General features: G+C 39.6%; 1 protein-coding gene across 4 annotated transcripts in view; it reads right to left on the minus strand.

Annotated features, from left to right (window-relative positions):
• Positions 1–25,390, minus strand: part of HIVEP2 (HIVEP zinc finger 2) — a 304,484-nt gene that overhangs the window by 247,967 nt on the left and 31,127 nt on the right. The gene's annotated exons all lie outside the window — the stretch shown is intronic.

Below are 25,390 nucleotides of genomic sequence, written 5' to 3' on the forward strand. Positions count from 1 at the left end.
ATGAAGGCGTCAAATAGGTAAATCGAGCAGCTTGGCTGAAAAGTTTCCGATAATAGGCTGTTTGCTTTTTTGTTCAGTTGTTCACATGGAAGATAAACTAATTTCTGAATTTTCTAAATATTCATAAACATCCTAATATAAGAACTATTACATTTAGCACCTATAATTGCACATATTTGTCCCATTTTTTTTATCTTACTGCATCAAGGAATGCAAACCTCTGTAATTCATTAAACAGAATTACCCTGTTTGAACCAGTGTAATAGTAAAAGTTGTTACGCAGCCTACAAAAAGTAAAGGATGTTCCTTCAATGAAATGACAAACACAGCCAGCACTGTCAAAGTCCCCAATAGCACAGGGCGTGCTCAAAACAGGACTAGAACACGAAGCCTGAATCTACAAAAAAAAAAACGATAATCATTAAGCAACCACTGCAAATAAAGAAAATAAAATGTTTATTGAAAAATGTAATATATTAAAATAGCCCAAAAAAAGATACAAAATCAAAACACCATTAAAATAATGCATGATCTGTATAAAATGTATAAAATGATCTGTATAAAATGTAGATGGCCTCTCTCAGTAGGGGGGTAAAGACATCTCTCTCTCTCTCTCTACATGTAAACAGACCCAGGACTCTCTGTTTTAAGGACTTTTTTTTAGGTAATTAAGTAATTATAGACAGGTTGAGAACCCCCCAAAAAAAAAATATGTATAAAAATGATACTCTCCAATTAAGGTTACTGTACAGCAAAAAATGAGTGAGGTCTCAAAATAAAGTGCAAGATCATAGTGAACTCAATATCAAACCATCATATTACAACATATTAGCTGTGTACTGAAGAAGCACATCTATGTGGACAAAAAGTATGGTGTAAAACAATCTCAATGTGGAAAGGAAAAACATATTTGTTATCTGTGGCTATAGGCTTGGGTTTTGATGACCAAAAAGAAACAAGTCCTCTTTGGGCCTTTCTAGAAAGCTGAGAGGTTAAAAAGACAACAGTCACCTGACTGAAGGTATCTTAGTGCTTCTCCAGTTTCACATTGCAAACCTGCCAGTATAAACAGAAGTCACCAGTGACTAAGCATTTATTTCAGTACATGACAGTCAGTGGTAGTGTACTGCCAGAAAAAGCTTACACAATGCATTGCTTTGTATTTGTCTACCCAAGTTACTATCTGAGACCTTCACGGTTTCTGTAAAAGTATCCTGCTACAGTAAATGATAGCTCTTCACATGAAAAATCACATCAGAGATACCCTTTCCTAAAAAATGAGGAGCCAGGGTCAACATATAATAACCACAAGTTGTACATATTCGGGTTCATTTACTAAAACTGGAGACTGCAAAATCTGGTGCCTCTCTGTAAAGAAACCAATCAGCTTCCAGATTTTAGGCGGGGTTCACACTGATACAACATGACGATTGTACGACTGTCATCCTACTTTGCCCTGCAACATCAGTCCTACTTTGGTCCTACTTCCATCCAACTTGAATGAACAGTATAAGATTTGTCCAATCAAAACAATCCCAGTGTGACATAAATTCCTTTTACTGCTGCTGTAATCACCATGTCGGATTGTCACAAGTCAGATGGTTAGGACAAGGATCCCACTTTCATCCGACTTCAATAATATTCAGTGGGCTGAAGTAGGACCAAAGTCGGACCAAAGTAGTACAGTAACCTTTTCAAAATTGGATCAACTTGTGTCAGATCAGTTAAGATGGTTCTCATAGGGAATCATTGATTTACACATGTCATTCAACATGTGCTCCCAAAGTCAGAGCGTATGTCATACCAGTGTGAACCTGGCCTCAGTGTCAAAAGCTTAATTGAACAAGCTGAAGTTAGAAGCTGATTGGCTACCATGAACAACTGCACCAGATTTTGCACTCTCCAGTTTTAGTAATTCAACCCCACTGTGTATACTTTAGGAATAATGAGTCATTTTAATATATACCTTAACCTCCCTGGCGGTACGATTATTTCAGATTTTAGGTGCTGAAAGCGGTACAATTTTGCATGGAAATTTGGTGTTTTATATCGTAGGCCTGTAATTCTTAGGAATAACTCACTTAAATCTGTCCAAACCAGAGTCGAGTAGACATCCCGGGTATGATAATGTTTGAAAAATGAAATCTTAAATTATAATAAATAACTATAAATAATTATATCAAATAATAATATAACAATAATAAAAAAAATATTCAATAACGTAATCAAATCAAAAACACTGAAATTTTCTCAGTTGCAGAATTGTCACTGTCATTACTCTGTGTTTGATGACGAATCTCCCCACAAATCACTATCGCTCAATTCTGCGAGTGATTCCAATTTATTATCGTTGTTTTCTAGCTGGCCTAAAACCATTTTTGATGTAAAAGGACAGTTTTGATTGCTATGGACAATCTCCAGTTTCCAGACATAAAGAACAGTTTTTATATTATAAAAAACTGCATGCAGGACACTGGGCAGAACACTAGGGACAAAGGGGATGTGAAATAATTACATACAGCAATGTAATCTGTAAGATTACATTATACTGTATGTAATGTGTGTGTTTTTCTTTTTGAATTTGGCGCCGTACAGCGGGGGGGACATCGCTGAATCCAGAGGACAAGGTAAGTAACCTCTTCCTGGATTCAGCGATGTGGTCCCGAGTCTGGCTCGGGGGTTACCACCAATGGTACTAAATTTTCACCCCGAGCCAGACTCGGGAATACCCTGGCCTAATATTATCCTTTTATATACCAGAATAAAACAGACACTATAGTGCTGGTGATTTTCAGAAATATATTTTATTCAACCCCTGTCAAATTTTAACTACTCTTTTGTAACCACCAATTTACAATTTCCTACATTGTCCTATAATGACTTGCCTATGGCTACACTTTGTACCCCAAGCAAAGTATACTCCACTCAGTCTCATTTGACTATACCCTACCTCCAGAATAAGTAAACTCACCTTGTCCTCCTAAAAACATCATTATTATAATAGTGATTTCTACACAGCATTCCAAAGCATTATCAGGTTCTTTTGAATAGCACCTTAAAGTGTTACTAAATCCAGGACCCTGCATTCACTATATCTCCCACAGTACACAGAACATGGAAATGCAATTATTTTAGTAAATATAAACTGCTAATTACTTTTTCTCATCAACAGTATATAGAAGGCTTATGGCTTCTATCAGTATCTGGTTAAAGCTTGTAGGAGGAGTTTTTATTCTGTTCTGACTGTTCTACGAGGCTGCATGACCCCTGACCCTCTGTCTGTACAGTGTTGATTGGCCCTATGCTGATCACATGCACCCTCCCAGGAAAAAAATAAAATCTCTAGTAATACACACCAAGCTGAGCATGTGCAGGGTGACTCCAAAAGCTATGTCTTATCAGGAGATGGATTGGGGACAGTGGAAGAAGGGGAGAATCATAGAAGACAGGATCAAACAGCCTTTTTACACAATGCGGAGCATTAACCCCTTAGGTTCCATAATGAGTATAACAAGCATGCTTTACTGCATATACAGACTGATTTTACTGTTGTGGGCTCAGTAACACTTTAAGTTACAGAACCCTCACTTATATAATCAACTGTGTTAACTGATTTTTTATTTCATTAACAGTTTTTAATTTCAATTTAATTTAAGACTGTATCAACCTGATCAAGAATAATGCAATATATCAGGGCCTATGTCGAATTCCTGTAGACTTGCTTCAATAAAATAATACAGCTTGCTTTCAGGTTCATTCTACTTGCATTTGGTATGAGTTTTGAGATTATTCGGAGTTCCTTGACAGGTGCATTTTAACTGCAGTTGACCTTCTTTAATCTGAGTGTGACCTCCTTTCAAGCTACATCAGCCTGCTGTCATCTACTTGTGTTCTCCTATTGACTTCAATGTGGGGACAAGCAATTTTGAAGTGGGCAAAAGCCCATCAACACGGACATTTTATACTGTTTTGGAGAGAACAGTGAAAATAAATCCAATCACTGTGGCTGGTGCTCTATTGGAGGAGCTATTCCTACAAAAATATGGACAGAATTGTGTACATAAAAGCATGCTATTGACTACAGTCATACCCCCCCATTCACATGAAAGCACAACCCTTGGACTAGGCCTGTATGTATAGTTACTTTTCCTATAATACATATTGTGATGACTGAAAGAAACAGAAATTCTTAAACCAACAGCTCTTCCCAAAACCAACAAACCAGACCTCTCCAGCCCTCCCAGCTACACGACTGCTACATGGCATATACACAACAATATAAATCGGACACATAGCACACTAAGCACCTTTTACTAGAAAAAGGGACAACTTTTCTGGGACAACCCAAAATGTGGGATTTTCTTTTACTTTCTCTTTCAATGGTAATGAAAAACAGGATAAATAGAGAGGGTGAATCTCCTAAATGGGGGCACAGACAGCAATAAAAACTGACAAGTGTTCTAATCCCTCTTCACGCTATCCAAAACTAAAAAAAAGGTTTTGTCTTTAGTTATACTTTAATTTTTTCATGGTTTGCATTATCAGCTTTCTCTTTCTTAGGTTTTAGAAATGACCTAGGAGCAGATCATTTTAATGGAAATACTCTAAGCCAGTGATGACGAACCTTGGCACCCCAGATGTTTTGGAACTACATTTCCCATGATGCTCATGCACTCTGCACTGTAGTTGAGCATCATGGGATATGTAGTTCCAAAACATCTGGGGTGCCACGGTTCGCCATCACTGCTCTAAGCCCAAGCATTTATATACATTTTGAACTTGGCTTGCAGGACCAACTAAACATGAACAGACAACACAAACCTAATAAAATTACTGAAATGATATTTTGCGGGAAAAAATAAATTCTTGCCCCCTCTTCCCTCGCATCTGAGATTTTCTTATTTTACTCTAAGTAAGCAGTAGTATCAGTTAGTACAATATATTGAAATTTGTGGGTTCTAAAACAAAACCGTGCTGGAACTACCAATTGTGGACCAGCTAGGGTGTGAAGACAAAAAAAAAGGAGTTGCCTTTAAAATAAGTAAATGGCTCATATCACGTGTTGGAAATCACATGTCCTGTATTTGTCAGCCAACAGAAAACAATACAAGGATTTGTTCGCGGACAATGGAAAACTTATGGTAAATATTTATACTTTGTTTCATTTTCCTTGACACGGTGTGCATGAGAGACTGAGGGATTGATGTACCAACGTCAAACAAACCACTCAGTTTGCAAGGCAATTTTCCTCAGAGATTAGTGAATGAGGTGAAGCTCTGCTGATTTCCGTCATCCAATCATGTGCAAGCAAAAATTATGTTTTTTGTTTAATTTGTTTCCTTGCAAGTGATTGGGTATTACAAAGCGAACCTTTACCACATTCACAAACTTCTAGGACGATTCCCCATAAAATGTAATTGTCATTACGCACACCTGCCGACCGGTGTTTAGAGTCCAGTACGGCCATTACAGCTTACTACTTTGGACAAGTATTTTTACGTGTTTTTTTATCCTTGCCCACGCATCGATTGCTGTTGTGTGTATTATTACTGTGAGTCAGAGGCACTTTTTTAAATGAATTATGTTTTTTAATAAATATACTCGACTATTCCCATAATATACACTATAGGCATATATCTTTTATCTGCTGACATATTTGACATATTGCTGGATTAATCCTGATGGGAGATGTGTTTGGTGTCTGGAGGATCCCTTTTAAAGGGATTAAACAAGCGCTCCTGACCATTTATTCCAATGATCCACATCACCTGGTAAGAGGCTCCCTAATGTGGTGTCACTTGGTGGTGGATGCACAGGTGGTTGGAATGTGGGGACACTTGTGAATTATGTGGACTGTGGAAGGATTATGCTTCATTTATATATATTATATAGCTTACACATGCATTTGCAAAGGCGTGCAGACTAAACCCCTCCTTTTAATGCATACTGTTAGACAGTTTGATTTGGTTGTCTGCAAGCTGGTCGGTAATAAGCTTGGTTTTTTCCTTGGATTTATCCTTGGTCCTGTTTATACCTTATGTCGCAGTCCAATGCTGCTTCCTGCGATGGCCAGTTATAGGTGGGGGTAGTGGTGCTTTTTTTGTATCACTGTATATTGATTAGGCAACGCACTGACACTTTTGCAGCCATTGAGCTACATGCTGGATGCTCAGTGTGCTCCTGTACCTTTAAGAAGAGGTGGGCTCCCCTTCATCCATCCATCAGAATGCATGTGCTTCCACTGTGGAGACACTTATAAGTTAGTGTAAAGGCCCATACACACGATCAGACTTTTTGACAACAAACATGCAAATTAGCTGTTTTGGAGCAACATCCGACCGTGTGTACGCTCCATCGGACAAACTTTTTTGGTTTTCATCGGACTTTTGTTGGCTGTGCGAACGGACAAACTTTCTGGCAACAAAAGTCCGATGGAGCAAAGTCTGATCGTGTGTACAGAAAACCATAGGACTTTTGTACAAAGTGCAAACAGGCATGCTCAGAACCAATGCAAAAGATCAGACAACAATACAGAAGTTGACCAAAGGTGGCGGTAAAGAGCAGAAAAACCATGTGGTTTGGTGAAAGTTGGCTGAAAAAGTCCTGCTGTGTGTATGCAAGACAAGTTCAGGGCCGACGCCCTTTGTACAAAAATCCAAGGGAAAGTTTGTACAAAGTCCTATTGTGTGTATGAGGCTTTAGGAACTACAGATACCAGGGTGCCGTGGCGAGGCTCTGTAGCTTACGCATGCATTTGCAAATGCCTGCAGACTAAACCCCTACTTTTAACGCATACTGTTAGACAGATTGATTTGGTTGTCTGCAAGCTGGTCGGTAAGTAATCTTGGTTTTTTCCTTGGATTTATCTTTGGCCCTATTCATTTAGATATATGATTTTTTTTTTGTGTGTTTGTAAAAAGGTCTCTGCAGATTGAACTTTCCTTTTTTCCCCATTTGATTTTTTTCACGATTAAGAGGATATATTTGTATTAATGGACTTTCCACTACTATATGAATTTATTACGGTAGTTTGTGATTTACTATACACATATATGTTTTGATTTAGCGACTTTTTTTATACTTCAATTCCCCTGACAGGATGTTCTGGCCAGTGATGTTATAATGTCCCTCAGAACAATGAGCTACTTCCGGACCCGGGTGAAGGACTATCTGTCTGTAAGTCACATCTATGCAGGGAATCCACACTGCATGGAGTGACAATCATATGTGTGGGCAGCACTGGGGCTGATCAGGCCTGCCAATCAGAAGTTGCCTCAGCAGTGCGCAGTTCAGACCAGGAGTCTGAGACCCCTGTATACGCCGACTACATTGAACGGGGACAGAATTGCATTTCTGCTCGCTGTAAGAAGAACTACAGCAGTGATGCGAAAAGACTGGTGGCCAGGGTAATAGCGATCACAGGTCTTATAAAATGAAAATCATAGGGTATTAAACCTGTGATTTAAATAATGCACCCTCTTTTTCTCTCAAACTACAGACTGAGAAACAAGATGGACTACATATTCTTATGCAACAGCAAAGTCAGGGAAAGAAGTTTTTGCCCAGAGTTCAGATTTGAAGTAGATCCCAATCACTGAAATCTCATATAGAGTAGGCTTTAAAATGTTATAGTGATTTCCATTGTTGTCAATATCAGGGAACCATTCCAGAGCATTGATGTGCAGCTGCTATAATGAGTAATTGTAGACAGGAAGTGGCTAAAAAGGATAAAAGAGATTAGCAGTGCCGGAATGAAAAAAAGGTGAAACCAATATTTCTAAATTCAGCCATAAAAGCTAACATAACTTCACAAAAAAAAAAAAACGTTTACATGTTCGCTCTTTTTGTCTTTTTTTTTACATAGAAGAATAAAGAAATGCAAAAACGATAATATAGACAGACTGGAATTGATTTAAAAGAGGTAGAAATAGTCTGTTCACTTTGCAGGGGGATTTTCCCTTGCTTGCTGAATGTAGTAAAAGTTCACTTTGCAAAGAATACCCAATCTCGTGCAATGAAAAAAAAAGTTCTCATACTTGCACATGACCGAATGAAAGAAGTCAAGAGAGATTTGCTTCATTCATTAAGCTAAGGGAAAATTACCTTGAAATGTGAACAGTCAATTTTCCCTTAGTAAATCAACCTTGTGTACACAGTGTAAATGTTCTTTTGATGAAACACGTGTATTATAAAACATATGTTGATTAGTTATAATTAGAGCACATAACTACTACAGATCATAGCTCTGGGATATAAGCACAGGATTAAGTTTATTGAAGTAAGGCTTACTAATAGGTAAGCATTAGGATGGATAGTACTTAAAAAAATATTAATCTTGAACAGCTTCAGTCTACTCATTCATACTATTATTCTTACATAGAAGTTATATAAAGTCTTTGAAGTAAAACCTGTCATTCCCAGAGCACACTTATGTGACACAATGTGCGTTATAATTACTTGCCTGAACGTCACCTTACTAAATATATTTTTTAATGGGATCTGACATACTGCCTTTTCTGAATGGATCCATCAAAACTGATATCTCTGTTATAGTGGGTGTTACGCCAGTAATTCACCCACGGGTGCTTTGTGGAGTTCATGACTCCAATCTCACCATGGAATCTCATGACCCCTACTACTTTCTCTTCAATAGAAAATCTATGCCTCTCCCTCATAAAGGCTAAAAGCACGTTAGCAATTTACATGCACAAATCAGGTCCCTGAAGTCTCCAAAACACATAGGAAATTTCTATCAGCTAACAAATATTTACCCCAAAATGTAATAAGATATTAAAAAAGCCCTGTATTGCCAGTCCCTTTTGGGTTCAGCACTGAAATCCATGGTAATGCCTGACACAAGCACTGGGAGACCACCAAATTCTAAAAATGTTGCGTGGGTTACGTCGAACTATGAGTCTACTGCACTATAGAAAACAGTTGTCAGGGACAACCTGCACCCATTTCAAGAAATTATAGAAGAAGAATCCAATATTAAAGGGAGTGGACAGACAAAATCTAAAAGCTATTCAAATATGTTTCTAAAAAAATATAAGAAGGGTTGTCACTAAATGGTGACTTTTGATTAAGGAGGAAGGTAATCAAAAGAACACAAAGGAAATGTCAAAGTGACCATGACTTATTCATTCACACATTGTTGTTAAGGAACCTATTGTACTTCTGCGTTTATATCTAGATCGAGAGATCTCCTATAGTTAAACTTACCAACCAAAAACCCTCAAATTTCTTTGACAGCAGATTATCCTGTTCAACGTGTCAATAAAATATCTTACCCAACATAAATTAATATTACAAAAAAAGTTCAAGTTTCGCTTAAAGAAGCAAATGTACCTCAGCCTCAGACATGCGTCATGCTTCGACTCTGGGCTCAAGCACACTCTTTGGCAGCGATATCCCAAAAGAATACATTCCACACAAAGAAATTAACTGTGAAAGGTGCAGTGCATTTTGGCTGATGCCAGTTCTGCATTTTCCTTTTCGCTAGTTCTGCCAAAAACATGGTTTTTCTTCAACAAAAGGAGTTTGCCCAACATAGTTGTGCCATATAAGGCTAAGAAAATGACCTTGTGGTTAAAGTATACTTGGCAATTCTACTTAAATAGCAAAGTAAAATTGTACTGCTGCAGTATTCGTATGTCTAATTATGTTATAGCATAGGCACCAGTGCAACAATATACAAAGAAGCTACAGACCATCATTCATGCTTCTCATTCACTTTATCATAATGAGATGTAGCAGTATAGCAAAGTCCAATCAGTAAAATCCTACCCATGACGTGTGCCATACTTTTCAGAGATCTTGATAACAAAAAAATGGCGTATGGTCTCAGGTAGTAAATGTCATCAGTGTAGTTATTCCATAAAAACAAGTTATTCATGTAAAGGAAGTAACTTTGTGAAATACCCACACATGAGTCATTTTATTGACTGACTTGCTAAAACATACTAAACCATAAAGAACAGAGTGGAGATACTTCCATCTACAATGTGTGTGCGAGAGAATCAATGGATTTTCTCTCTCTTTTGTTGGCTAACAGCCAAAATCCGAGCTGTCTATGGCCAACCTATGCAAATTCAGTGAATAATGCAACTTGGATGTCTGTGTTTTGTCCCTAGGGCTCCATCATGCTTTTAAGGGACTATGTCTGGGCTTATTTGGGCACCTGAATTGAATGCTTGTTCACGGCTTACTTTGTCATTTATAAAGCTGGCCACACACATTGTATTTTGGCTGATTCATCCTGGATATAAAACTGGCCATGCTCACATCCAATTTTGGGTGATTCTTTTAGGATTGGCAGAAATGTGATCTGCTGGGTGGCCCTGTCAGCACCATCCGAATCAACGCATTTTTCAATTGACTTCTGTTGAAGAAGTCAGGTGGAAAATTGTTGGCCATTTGGCCAAACAGCTCCTGCATCAAATCAGATGCAGACACGGTTTGGGTACTCTGACAGCTGGTGTTCTATCAAAACAGAAGATTTCAAAAACGTGGCTGTGCTCACAAACACTGGCAGCGTATACACTATGGCAGTGGTTCTCAACCCTGTCCTCAAGTACCCCCAACAGGCCATGTTTGCAAGTTTTCCTTTATCTTGCACAGGTGCTTTAAATCAGAGTCAATGGCTTGGTATACTTTGGACAGCAATTTTATCCAAGAGAAATTCCCGAAACGTGGCCTGTTGGGGGTTCTTGAGGACAAGGTTGAGAACCACTGCACTACGATATAATGAGTGGGCATTGTAAGTCCGCCCGCTAGTAACCAAAAACATGGCTGCCTACAAATCGGCTACAACTTTTTTTACTCCTTAGTCAAGTCAAAACGGCTAACTCGTCATGTACAATGGTGTATATGATGTCGGTGTTCTGTGAAAACAGCCGAGTTGTTGAAAATCTGCAATAACTGCTGCTGGAGAGTCACCAGAAGTGGCGTAATTGGAGATTTTGATGAGTTGGCTCTTTTGGCAGAACACCGGAACCACCAGCTGTCAGAATACAAAATGCTGCAATGGGAGATTTATCCATCCATGCTGTTAAAGTCGAGGGAGGGATCAGTTTTTTTTGTTCAGCCTATATGTGTATAGCCAGGTACACCTTCATGCCAAAGGTAGCTGGACTAATCAATTTAGAATTCAAATCTGTAAAAAAGAAATAATTACTAAATGACTGCATCCAGTTGCGATCCTACATTTTTGCTGAAGAATATTACACGTAATTTATTAATCAAACTGAAGCTGAATAATTTAAACAATCCTTTTCACACACATGCCTGAAATATTAGGACATTTAATAACGGGGCCAAAAACCCCTTACTTTAGAACATAACCCTTCTTACAATTTTTATGAATTTGATCCAAGCATAACATCATGTCATGTTAACTGTCTATGGGTGCGGTGGAAAAAGTGGCTCACAAACCATACATAGAAAGGAGTGATGACAGCATTTTCTGTTTGGTGGAAAAAGAAAGCAAAGTACAATAACCCATGCATGAGAGCATATGTACAACACAACACTTTAATCAGCACTGTATATATTTTTCCGATGCCAATGATTTCCTTTTACATAATTTTTCACATCCTGTTCTTTCAAAAAGCAGCATAGGCCTGTAATTGTACCACACATCTACCTACCTACATAACAATGTACATGGGAGGAATTCAACAGAAATCCAGGGACACAAGCAGCAAACACATTAACCCTGCCCATTGGCAGCCACAATTTCACATGAATGAAAAAACAGACCTGTATACCAATGCATGAAAGAACAGAACAGAGGGTGTCAGAAAAATCACACTTACACAATTCAATGTAGGTAAAGTGTTAGTTCACCTCTTTGAAAATGTAAACTAAGACTGAACATCCTTCCCACCCCCTGGTCTCTGCTGTACTTGCCTCCATGGGTGCTGAGCCGTCCACACTGGGATTTGAGATTCACACTCTTTTACCTTTCCGCATTCCTTTCAGGACAGGTCAGATCGATTCTGATGGGTCAGCGACGGCATGGGGCATCGCTCTGATCCATCCTGGAAGTGACGCAGAAAGAAGAAGAGGGAAAAGAGCGCAGATTTTAAAACCCCAGACCACTGCACTGGCTACGTGACTACTTACAGCTCATCACCCATGGTGTGGGAGGTGAACTTACTCTTTAAAGTGGGAGTAAACTCCCATGCATGAATTTTACCTGTAGGTAAGCCTATAATAAGGCTTCCCTATAGGTAGTGTAAATATCTCCTAAACGGGCACTATTTAGGAAATATTTACTGGAGATGCAGATACGTCACTGGCGCATGCGCTCTGAAGGAACGGAATACCCATGCCATTCCTGTAGAATCCTGTGAGTTCTGTGTGGTAAACGGTACGCATGCACAGGAGTGACATCAACACGGCTCAAGCCACTCACACAGCCGGAGTCTCCGAACCTAGAAGGAAGACCAAGTGAAGATGGAAACGCCTTCAGCTGTGACAGCATGCCGCTGGAGGGCTTCGTTCTAAGGTAAGTTTCACATAATGTGCTAGTATGAGAGGCATACTAGCATATTATGACATTGCCTTGCAGGTTAAAAAGAAAAATAAATGTCAGCGGTTTACTACCGCTTTAAAGAGGAACTACACTACATCTGAGCGCCACAAACCAAAAGCGATATTTAACTTATTTTTAATATTCAAAGAAAACTCACGATCCATAGGAGTCTACATGCTTTATTTTGCTGAGAAATCCTTTAAAAAAAACACCCTCTAGCATTTCTAGTGGTGGCCATTTTAGTAAGGGCATATGATTCATGTAGCATTTACGTCCTGGAATCCATCTGCCCTTAGCTCAGGTATGCAGTCAGCAGGGTGTGATCATCTAAGAAAACCCCTCCTGAAGACTCCTGGGATGTATGACATCATTTGCCTAGGCCTGAAAACCAGGAAGTAACTGAAGAAATGTAAAAAAAAAAAAATGTAAAACAAGTAAATCTGATACTTTCCTTTTTAATTACTAATGCTAGCAGAATAAGGATTAAACATAGTCAATGTTGATTGAGAGAGTGATGTTCCACTTTAAGCAGAGGTTCGTCAGTGTTAGAAACGGGGGGAGCCAGAAAACGTCAGAGAGCCCTAGGTGTACAAAAGGGCATGGTCTTGGAGAAAGACAGAAAGACTGTTGGCATTAGAAAAAAAAAGCAACTTTACTGAAATTATTATTGATTTCTAGCTGGAATGCCTACCGTACAACAATATGTAAATAAAGTGCAGTGTTAAACAAATATGTCTAATGTGCCCTGGATTTTTTGCTATGGACTTTAATCTGACATATTGATATATGCATTTGTTTTGATTGCACAATATTGCACTTTATTTTTTGCATCATATTTGTTTAGCTCTGCACTTTGTTTGCATAGTTTCAATGTGCCCAGTATCTGGGTTATAGTGTACAGCTGCTAGTTTTTGTAGTTCCAAGCGCAGATATACAGTACTTTTTCTTTTTTTCATTTGCCTTACAACAATGTAAAGTGTAGACGAATAAAACTCTCCCATACGAGAAACTGGTCTATGACCAAAGAGACTGCCCGAAAAAAATTGCAGAAAGTTTGGGGTATTTGGCAGGCAGAATCTTCTACCTGCTGTCCATCAGACACAGCTCCTACTCAATTTTGTACAAATTGCTCCTATGTGTCTACGCCACTTTGTGATCTGTTTAAATGTAAAAAGTGTAATGGTGAGCTACAAAATTCCATAGTTTTTAGACAGTACATAACACTTTTGGTTTAGGTTGTCATCATTGCTCAACCAATTATACTCTAATTATATGGGTATTGCTATATTATTTTGAACCTATTCCTGCAGTCTGATTAGGTCTCTCATTCCATTTGTCCTTAATCAGATAACTTGCCAATTGTCTATGTCACCGGTCTCCAAACTGCAGCCTGGGGCTGGAGGTGGCCCTTTGCATGCCCTTATCTGGCCCTTAGGGCACTATTCCCCCAACTGACACCTAATGGTGTGGCACCATTGGCCCTACTGACACCATCAACGGGGCACTATTCCCCCAACTGACACCTAATGGTGAGGCACCATTCCCCCTACTGACACCATGAAGGGGGCACTATTCCCCCAACTGACACCTAATGGTGCGGCACCATTCCCCCTACTGACACCATCAACGGGGCACTATTCCCACAACTGATACCAAATGGTGTGGCACTATTCCCCCTACTGACACCATCAATGGGGCGCTATTCCCCCAACTGACACCTAATGGTGCGGCACCATTCTCTCTACTGACAGCATCAATTGGGCACTATTCCCCTTACTGACGCCATCAATGAGGCACTATTCCCCCAACTGACACCTAATGGTGCGGAACCATTGCCCCTACTGACACCATCAACGGGGCAATATTTCTCCAATTAAAGCCAATGAAATGGCACTGATGCGTGGGGATTTTCTACACCCACTAGCCACAGTCTGGCCCCCCTAAAGCCTGAAGGACAGTAATTCAGCCTTTTGCTTCGAAAATTTGGAAACTCCTGGTTTATGTAATACTTTCCTTCTGTGTATCTTATATTGTGGTCAGTGCGGCGCCTGAAGTTGCACAAAGTAGAGCGACTTTGAAGCTGATGATTCAGTGTGACTTCATTGCCGCTGTGCGACTTAATTTAACAGATGCCAATGCAAGTCAGAAAGAAGTCGCACAAAAATAGTGCAGGAACCTTTTTAATTTGAGCGGTTCCCTTGCCGCTAATGGGGTGAGACTTGTAATGTGACTTTGAACTCTCAAGTTGCATGGTGTGAACCAGGGCTTATCTATTTCTTTGACTGAAAAGGTACAACATGGAGTGCATATCTTTGTCAGCGTTGATAGTGTTACTTTATAGGCATTTAATACTAATAAAAAACACTTTTGGATTAAAAAATGAAATGTGATTGCTAGCAGCTTGTGCATATCCAGACTTTTTTCTTTATATTTTTTCTTTTTCTTCTGGCTTAACAAAAATATTTTTGAACTTAATAAAGATCGCATTAGCAGGAAATTTTTTTCACCTTATTGACCAGAGAGTGAGACGACACATAGCTAAATAAATGCAAAACATTTATCTGAAAATCAATGCAAAACATGTATCTGAAAATCAAAGCCCAATCGTTTTATCTCTAGCTCTGCAATCAATAAATCCAGGTTACTCCTGAGTATGAGATCACTATGACATAACTTTATTAAAGCTATTATGACACAGTTACAATGATAAAAAACGAATAACGCAAGTTAAATCCGGGAAAGATGAGTTAGATGGCACCACATATAAAAGGATCCATCCAGTGAACTGATATTTGATCTAATCATTCTCCATCTTCATATATCTCCTGTGCACTCTGTTTGAGAGTTCCAGCTGTGACTATAAAAAAATGGTCACTCTCTTTACTCAATTTTTCCCTATTAAATTATGGAGATTGCAATAGAAGAACCTTGACTTTCCTTGTGGCAGCTTCAGCAGCGAAATCTCACCATGGAAATGTCCAGATGGTACAAGGAGCTAATGGATGAGTACATTCAGCAGAACTGACTGACCTTTTAATATAAAAACATTAGATCTATGCTGTTTAATGAGCCTTAAAAAACTCTAAAAGCAAAACTGTGGAAATAAAAGCTCAAGTTACCCCCAAACACCATCTATTGCCCACACTTACCTTTTACCTTCATTTATTGCCTACACTTACCTGCCTACACTCCTGTCCAAAGTCTACTCTATGCTGCAGCCATTGTACTTTCAGATATGGGCACATGTGCATGTTTTCACTGGTGTTGCCAACCAACCAGATTGAAATTTACTGACATAACACTCAAAATTTACTGGCACAGCTACATTTTTACTGGCATTTACAAAATTACAGTATTAAGTTCTAATTTCAGTATTTATGCTACAAACAAGTACAATATGCAATTAATTAGAATGCGATTTAAGGTAGATATTAAGGCAGAAATATTTTTTGATATAGTAAGTAAGTAGCTCAGGGACAGGATTTATAAAATCGAAAAAACTCATTTCAGCGCTAAAAAACTGTCATAAAGAAAAAAAACTTTTTCATGTCAAAATCCTGGGTAAAGTTCATCCATCTGGCCACCGGTGACGCTGTCCACTTTAGGAGCAAAGTTCACACAAATACATACATCAAAACAGCGCTCAAACAGGACCAGGCAAAAAATGAGTTAATGATAAAAAATGATTTAAAAAAAAATGATTATTATTAAATGAATTTTTTATCATTAACTCATCTTTTGCCCAGTCCCGTTTGAGCACTGGTTTGATGTATATATTCAGGGACAGGAGTTAGGAGGTCAAGAAATTAGAATGGGCGGCACACACACGAAGCTGACTCTCACAGTGATGCTGACAGCACAGATGATAATGACACCTCACCGACACAACACGTCGCCTCCTGAGTCACAGTGACAGACCCTCTCCATGCGAGGTGGTCCCTTCTGTCTACTCCAGACCAAACAGCACTGACAGTCCCGCTCCCAGCTTGCTTGCTCCCATCCCGCAGAACTGCACCCGAGACTCCGGCCATTCTGCTCGGCTCCCTTGCACCATAACATCACACAACATGCTCAAGCACCGCCTCCGTCAGACCCCTACTACCCTGCAGGCGCCACCTGAGCACACTGTAGCATGCAATCAGATGGCCCTGGTCGGCTCCGGACCAAAACATGTGCAGTTCAGAGCCAAGCGTCAAAGCCATATTTCTTACTACCAACCTTTTCCTGTCATTGGTATTTACTGTCAGGTCGAAAGGTCCCAATTGTTTACTGCCTGCCAGTAAAAATCATGATGGTTGGCAACACTGGTTCTCACTGAACTCTAAGAATATTGTACTCAGCTCCTGAGCAGCTAACCATCATTCCTGAGCACTGTGTTATAATCAGAGTTGTAGTGACCATAGGGTATTTGCATAGGATTTTTGCAGGGGTTGCAAAAGGGATCAGGGTGGAGGATAGGATCAGCAACATCTTTGCCATTCTGAAGCTTCCCTCCAACCACTTTGCATATTATTTTATATATACAGGCTTACCCCACTTTTAAGTAGTTTCATAGTTTCATAGTTAGTTAGGTTGAATAAAGTTCAACCTGAGTGAGTGTCTACAATTGTCCCTATCCTTGTACACTCACATCGGTCCCTACCCTTAAGGAGCCCACAATCCAAGGTCCCCATTCATATTCTAGGGTCAATTTTGGACAGAAGCCAATTAACCTACTTGCATGTCTTTGGAGTGTGGGAGGAAACCGGAGTACCTGGAGGAAGCCCACGCAGGCACAGGGAGAACATGCAAACTCCAGGCAGGTAGTGTCGTGGTTGGTATTTGAACCAGCGACCCTTCTTACTGCTAGGTGAGAGTTCTTACCACTACACCACTGTGCTGCCCCTAACTGAAGTACACAATGGGGTTTATATACTAAAGCTGGAAAGTACAAAATCGGGCTCACTTCTGCATAGAAACCAATGAGCTTCCAGGTTTTATTACCAACGCTTAATTGAACAAGATGGGATTAGAAGCTCACTAGTTTCTATGCAGACGTGAGCCTGATTTTGCACTTTTCAGCTTTAGTAAAAAAAAAATTTGTGTACTTAAAAGTGGGGTATGCCTGTGCAAATACGATGCAGAAATCTCCCTCCACTGAGTCTGACTGCAACCATTTTAACTGTGGGCAGTGGAAGCTGCTGCCTGTTCACTTCCTGGACACACAGAGGCACACCTACAGCTCTGCAGCTCTCATTGGCCCTCTTATGACTCTTCCCCCCCCCCTCCCTTCCTGGCAAACTCTTACCAGAGTGAGAGAGAGCGCTGTGCATGATGTCATAAGCCTAGGCTTTTTTCCAGACAAGAAACAGGAAGTGGGCTGTATAATGGATTTTCTGGTAGAAAAAAAAATGTTTTACTATCCAAAGTTAAAACAACAAGGACAGAAGATTTAATAGATGGAAAAATGACTCAGCTTTAAAAATAGGTAATGGAGGTGGCATTTTACACAGTTTTTATATTTACCCTTAATTAGGTACACTGGCTTATAACACCCAGTATTCACTAGTAATTTCTGGGAAAAGTTAAAAATAAATCAGTACATCTTTGCAATGAATACATATTTTCAATGGTTTGTGTCTTTAAAAGATTGCAATTACCATACTGACCTATTGATTCTGCACAAAATCCAGTAAGATACCACTTACTGTAGTGAGCTGACAATGTTGCCTCTGCTGCATTGAAATCCCAAGTGGTATTGTCAGACCTACCCGAGTTCCTCCCTGCTGCATTAGAGAACATCTCCCCATATGTCATGGAAATAAGAAGAGGGGGAGCTGTGCTGTAATCCTGCAGAGAAGAGCGCATGCATGGCTTACAGCATTGTTCGGGAATTTCATTTCAGCTCAATAAGTTAAGAGCTCACTGAATTGTGAGCAGGTTCAACGGGTATCTCGCAACATTTTGTTGTGTACATTGCAGAGACGTAGTAAATATGTTTTATTTTCATTTTATTAATTTATTCAATTTATTTTTACAGACATACTGTACACTTTTAAAAACAGGTACTTTACAAATCTTAAACCGCTTTATGATTGCCTTCCGGATTTTACTTACTGGCTTGCTTGTTTCCACATTATTTACTCTAGTTTTAGAGAGGTGGTTTAAATAAACACCAATGATGTATTTGAGTTAGCTCACGCCTCTGGGTAAGATGGCAGGAGCTTTCTCAATGGTGATGGTCTATTCCTGGTCAGGGCTTGCATGACTTATTTTAATGTGTTTGTAAGCACATGATGTTTTCCTGAATCCCCAGGAAGTCTAAAGGTGAAACACATAATTTGGGAATTAATGCTACTAGGCTCCAAATAACAGGCAACAGAATAGTGATTTTTCAATGTTATAAACAAGTTCTGCCAATTACAAACCTTGTTTACCAATGCATTTGCCATATAATGGTGTTGTGTCAACTTGCACCACAAAAAAAAATAACAAGCATAATAAAATTATTTTTGATATCAGAAAAAACGCCTTTTAAAATTAGTTTGCAATAACTCCATCAGTATCACCAGCAAAGCAACTTCATTATTATCCCATTAAAGAAGAAAAGAATCTGCGCTGCATTTCTGATTTCATAATTTGCCACGTCATGAATGTTAATTCTTCATTATGAACGCTAGTTTACAAGACCGACCGCTTCTGCTTCCGAGAATGTGTGTTTGTACTTTGGACTCTTGTCTGACAGACTTGTGTATACACGACAGGAAAATTTTAAAACCTGCCGTCCAACATTTGTCTGTAGAAAATCCGACAGTTGTCCGATGGAAGGTACAAACGGTCGGATTTTCCGCCAACAGCCTATCATCACACAATGCCCATTGGAAAATCTGATTGTTTGTACAAGGCTTAAGAAAGGCTTTGAACTTTTAAATTTTTTTTATTTTTTTATTTTTTTTACTGCATGTTATTCCTGACCCTAATGCCTGATTCACACAATGAGATTATTTTGCATGCAAGGCTCCATATTGAAAATGAAGAGTATACTAAAGTTACAAAAATTCGTAAGACAATAAAAATTCAGAAGTGATGTAATGTGTTGTTGCGTATTTCTATTGTATTTGTGAACAATTGTACTGATTAAACAAAAATTGTGCAATCTCATATCATACGAGAAAACTTTTGTGCTTGTCCCATCCGATATCTTTGCATGAATTGTTGTGATTGGCTCTCGAAAGCTCTGTAAAGGCCTTTATACACACTATAGGGATATCGGACAAATTATCGTCCGTTTTTTTTTTTTTGCATACTAGTCTCATTTTGAAAACCAATAGGTTACTAAAGTTACAAAAATTCAGAAACAATGTAATGTATTTTTTTGTTTCAGAGCATGCGTGGTCTTGGTCACATGATTTTTTTTTTACAAATACTACACTAATTACACAAGAAATTGTTTGTTCTGTTACCGTACGAGAAACATTTTCTGTGCTTGTCCCTTTGGATATTTTTGCATGAACTGTCGTGATTGTCTCTCGAAAGTTGACACAGTGAGTATAATAAGCATGTATTAGTGCATATAAAGACTGATTTTTCTGTTGTGGGCTTAGTAACACTCTAACTGCTTCCCGACAATATACATCGGCAGAATGGCACAGTGGGCAAAAGGGCGTACAGGTACAACCCCTTTAAAAAGCTAGCGCCCACTACATTCTCCGTGACCGAGACTGCGGGTCCCGCGGACTCGATGTCCGCCAGGTGCCCGCGATCGTGTCACGGAGATGTAGAGCGGGGAGATGCCTTTGTAAACAAAGCAGTGTCACGACAGAGATCACTGCTCTCTGTCATCGGGAGCAGTGATCGATGTCATGTGAGCGGTAACCTATTCCCCCACAGTTAGAATCACTCCCTAGGACACACTTAACCCCTTCATCGCCCCCTAGTGGTTAACCCCTTCACTGTCAGTGCCATTTACACAGTAATCAGTGCATTTTTATAGCACTGATTATTGTATAAATGCCAATGGTCCCAAAATAGTGCAAAAAAAAATGTCCGATAATGTCGCAGTCATGATAGAAATTGCAGATCGCTGCCTTTACTAATAAAGAAAAAAAGGCATAGCCTCTCACTGGGAAGCTCAGTGTGCTGCTGCTTCTCCTCCCCCTTTATGTAGCTGAGAACAGAGGGAATGTGATCATAAAAAAGAGAAAAAAGGTATTTATAATGTTTTTTTTTCTTATATCTAAACAAAAATGTTTTGCCTTTCATTTCTAATTTAATCCCTTCAGCCCCGGACGATTTTACCCCCTTCCTAACCAGAGCACTTTTTGCAATACAGCACTGTGGTCACTTTAACTGACAATTGGGTGGTCGTGCGACATTGCACCCAAACAAAATTGAAGTCCCTTTTTCCCACAAATAGCGCTTTCTTTTGATGGTATTTGATCACCTCTGCAGCTTTTATTCCTTGCGCTATAAACAAAAAAAGCGAGACAATTTTGAAAAAAATATATATTTTTTACTTTTTTCTATAATAAATATCCCCGAAAAATGTATAAAAAACAAATTTCTTTCTCAGTTTAGGCCGATACATATTCTTTTACATATTTTTGGTAAAAAATCGAGCATATAAGCATAAGCATATATTGATTGGTTTGCACAAAAGTCATAGCGTCTACAAAATAGGGGATAGATTTATGGCATTTTTATCTTGACTCTGAATTTATGGCAGACCCATTGCACACTTTTGCCACTATTTTGGGACCATTGTCATTTATAAAGCGATCAGTGCTATAAAAATGCACTGATTACTGTGTAAATGACACTGGCAGGGAAGGGGTTAAATACTAGGGGGTGATCAAGAGGTTAAGTGTGTCCTAGGGAGTGATTCTAACTGTGGGGGGGGGGGGGTTGTCTCACTAGAACATGACAGAGATCACTGCTCCCGATGACAAGGAGCAGTAGATCTCTGTCATGTTGCTAGGCAGAATAGGTAAATGCCTTGTTTACATAGGGACATAGTGACATGATCGTGGGCACCCTGGAGTCCACGAGACCTGCGGGCATGCTCACAGAGACGCGTGTGCCCACTGTGCCATGATTTAAAGGGGATGTACCTGTACGCCCATTTGCCCAGCCATGCCATTGTGCCAGCGTACATTGTCGTGCACTGGTAAGCAAGGGGCTAATCTGAATGGGTTGTTTTAGAAGGTGATCGTTTTCAATCACTTTAACTGTCTATGCATCCTCACAGACAGTCTAAATTCCAGTTATGAATTTCAATTTGCACATAGCTATTAAAGCTCCAAGAATCGTAGGTTTGGTAAGAGTTTACTGGATGGATACATTTCCAAAATATTTTTTGTAGGCAACAGATGGCACCCCTCTTTGGGGAGCAGTGATGGTCACAGTTGCCCTTGGGTATTGATCTGTTCATAATTAATTATTCATCTGATGTGTGTGTGATGATGATGATTTATTCCCATCTGAAAGTAATTCAGCCATACTGAGAGAAATTAACCAAAATGTAGTACAGTATCCTATATGCAAACCACTTCTACAGAAAATGGACCGTGAATAATCAGTCGTTTTTTTTTTTTGCTTCATTTTTGAACAAATCCCTTGTTAGGCCTAATGGAGACATTCTGGTTAACCTTTGGCACCCAAAACACTTAAGTATCAAATGCTTAGACTAGTTTAAAAACATTCTAAAATAAGATTTTATTATTCCACAACCGCAGTATACAAATAAGATTGCTTGCTGTATAATTTGAAGCATATTTTAAGATTTATTATTTCTACAACGTACCCCGCTGTCTATTCTTAGTATAAGACTGTCTTTACAAACACAGCAATGCGCAGCTCTAATATACCCATGGGCCACTGGGCATCCTACACGGTTCTGAAGTAGAACTAGGAATGATGGTCTATTTTTTTGGCAGTTATATCTTGATACTCACATAAAAAAAAAAAAAAAATGAAAAATGAATTTCTAAAAATATGAATATGGGATTGAAGGTTGAAGGAAAGTCAAAAGAAAATAATGCACACAAACAAGCAAACAGAAACGATGAAAGAAACTGCTTCTCTTGCCAATACCAAAAGATTATTCTGCTTTATACAATGCCTTCATAATAAACATGTCAGACAGATTATACTTTGACATGCCCAAGATGAGATACCATCATCTTTGTTAGCCAAGACCCAGATATTAAGGATAACTTGCAGTGGCGGCTGCTGCTACTTTTTTTGGGGGGGGGGGCAAACAAACCCCCCTCGCCTGCCCACCCACCCGTTTGCTCGCCAGCCCCGCACTTACTCTATCCAGGTCGTGGGCAGCTTCCCCCGGCTTCTCCTCCTGTCCAATCCGATCTTAGGACCCACTTCCTGTCCTGATTTGCCAGGAGGAAAAGCAGGAGGACAATAGCAAATGTTGATTCGCTAATGTCACAAGCGAGTGGGCTCGGGGTGCAGTGCTTTGCCCACCCCTTTTTGAAGCCAATTAGAGCCTCCTGCTCTAATCATGTGCTTCAAAAAATAAAAAACCTTGTAGAAATCTATGCACTCGGCACCCCGCATGGAGATTAGGGGCCGTCGCATAGAGATTAGGGGGCCCCTGTGCCTTTTATGGACCGGCCACCGCTGATAACTTGCCACCATTTGTAAGTTTATTGACTTTGCTGCACATTTTCACTGGCAAATTGTACACTTGCAGAGCACTTTAAGCTTCTAGTTAACACTTTTCCAATTGGTAGCAAATATGTATGGCAAGTCTCTAGCAAGAGCAAAGTTGCAGTGGTGAGTCTACAGCAAGAGCTCTGCAAGTCTACAGCATGAAATTTCAGCCACAGTGATCCCTGTGGTGGGATGATTGCACAACATAAATGAACCAAAACTTTCAGCAGACTTGCAGAATGTTTCCAAAGAAAGTTGATCTGGAGTCATGCAATGCGGACTTGCTGCAATTGTGCAACAAACTTGTGAAGCCTGGCAAGTCTAGCAATAGCTTAGCAAGTAATTTTCAAACTTGCAGTACAATTGCTTGCTATCTGGGAACAGCCCCCTCAGTGTGCATCCCAGAGGCTAGCTTCACACAACTGTGCACCTGATACATATGCATTGGTGTGTTGAGGTGCCATTTGTTTTGAATAGCTCACCAAAAGCAACTTCATAATGCAACTGCATTGCAGTACACTGTAACAACACTACTATTGCACTGGTATGTGATGCGTCAGAAAACAAAAGTCAAAGACAATTTTTTTCCATTCTGGGGCAATAAAATCCCATTAAAGTGAATGAGTGTCCTCAATACACCAGCGTGTGCAGGTATGAAGTCATCCCTAAACTTCATTTTGATACTGGACCCTTGATTTCCCCTGGGCAAAGTCATGCCAGGTACTATTTCTATATCCAATTAGAGTGTCTCAGAGGTCAGTAAAGCTGTCCATAGACGGCTGGTTCAGCAGGAACTGGCTGTGATTCGAACCATGTATGGGCAGACTGAATTACCAAAGTGGATCGATCAATCAACTTGGGTACAACCAGCCTGACAGATTTTACATGCAATTATTGCTAGCAGCTGTTATATCTATAATCACTGTGTTCTCCCGGTGAAGACAGCTTTCCATGCAGCCGGCCAGAACACAATGGCTCAACGGGAGGGATTCTCCTGTCAACACTGTCTGTGGTTGTAGGAAAGAAAATCATCCCATCTATGGCCGGCTTAAGGTCAACTTAATTGTACAGGGGAATGGCAGTCTTACGACTACAAGAATGGAACTTTATATCATCTGTAAAACTCACAATGCCAACTATGTATAAACAACCTCAGTATAAGGTATATGCCCTCAATACAGCAAAAATCTTGTTAATGCACATCACACTGTTTTTAAGTGTATTTCTATTTATGCAGCCAAATTGGGATAAAACCTACATTTTATCTATTACATGTTCACATTCATATAGCATAACTTAAAAAAAAATAGAAATAGCTGCCTACCTTTTTTACTCACGTACTTGCTTAAATCCCACTTAGCTTTTCCCTTCTATGTAATATGGCAAAAAATATGTCTGTATTTTTTTGTTTTTCCAGGGGACTAAAGTGCTGCAAATATGAGCCAAGCATTTGACTTGAATAGGCCAGTTGTGCCAATTGTTTATATAATACATTCCTTCTGCGTATGCTATATTGCAGAGATATTGTCCTATCTATTCCTTTGATTGCATACATATAACATACTGTAGGTGCATGTCTTTATCAGCACTGATGTTGTTACTTCAAGCCCATTGTATTACCAATAAAAACTCATCTGCATTTTTAAAAAAATAATAATTTTAGGTATACTATGTGACTGGGAGCAAATGACAAATATTTAGTAGGTTTCTAAATGTTGACTGCAAAAGTGGTAATACGCTTTATATCAGACAGTCACAGTACATTACATTTCAATAGCATGTATGTAGCACCATGTCCTGGCCTCACGAAACATTGGCTCATGCAAGGGCAGTGACCGAGCTCTGCTATGTGTTTCTGTGGACATACACAGCCCGGCTTAGGACTGTGCCCACATGAATACCGCCACAGCAGCTGGCTTCCTCAAGGGGCACTCATAAAAAGATGGAGAGGAGATTTCTGGCGGGGGACTCCAGAAGAGGAGTTAATTGACTGATCTGTGCAATTATTGCACAGAGCAGGTACCGTATTTTTTGCACTATAAGATGCACTCTCCTCTCCAAAAAAAAATGGGGTAAAATGTCTCTGCGTCTTATTGAGCAAATATTGACCAGGCCCCCGCAGCCGCCGCATTACATATCGGCCTGGCCGTGGTCCAAGGGCATGACCGCAGAAGGGAGGCAGCCAGTGCCGCCTGCTGGAACTCA

Source organism: Lithobates pipiens, unplaced genomic scaffold (assembly GCF_037356315.1).
Source record: "Lithobates pipiens isolate NorthernLeopardFrog02 unplaced genomic scaffold, aLitPip1_a1.2 Scaffold_18, whole genome shotgun sequence".
NCBI classification, from domain to species: domain Eukaryota; kingdom Metazoa; phylum Chordata; class Amphibia; order Anura; family Ranidae; genus Lithobates; species Lithobates pipiens.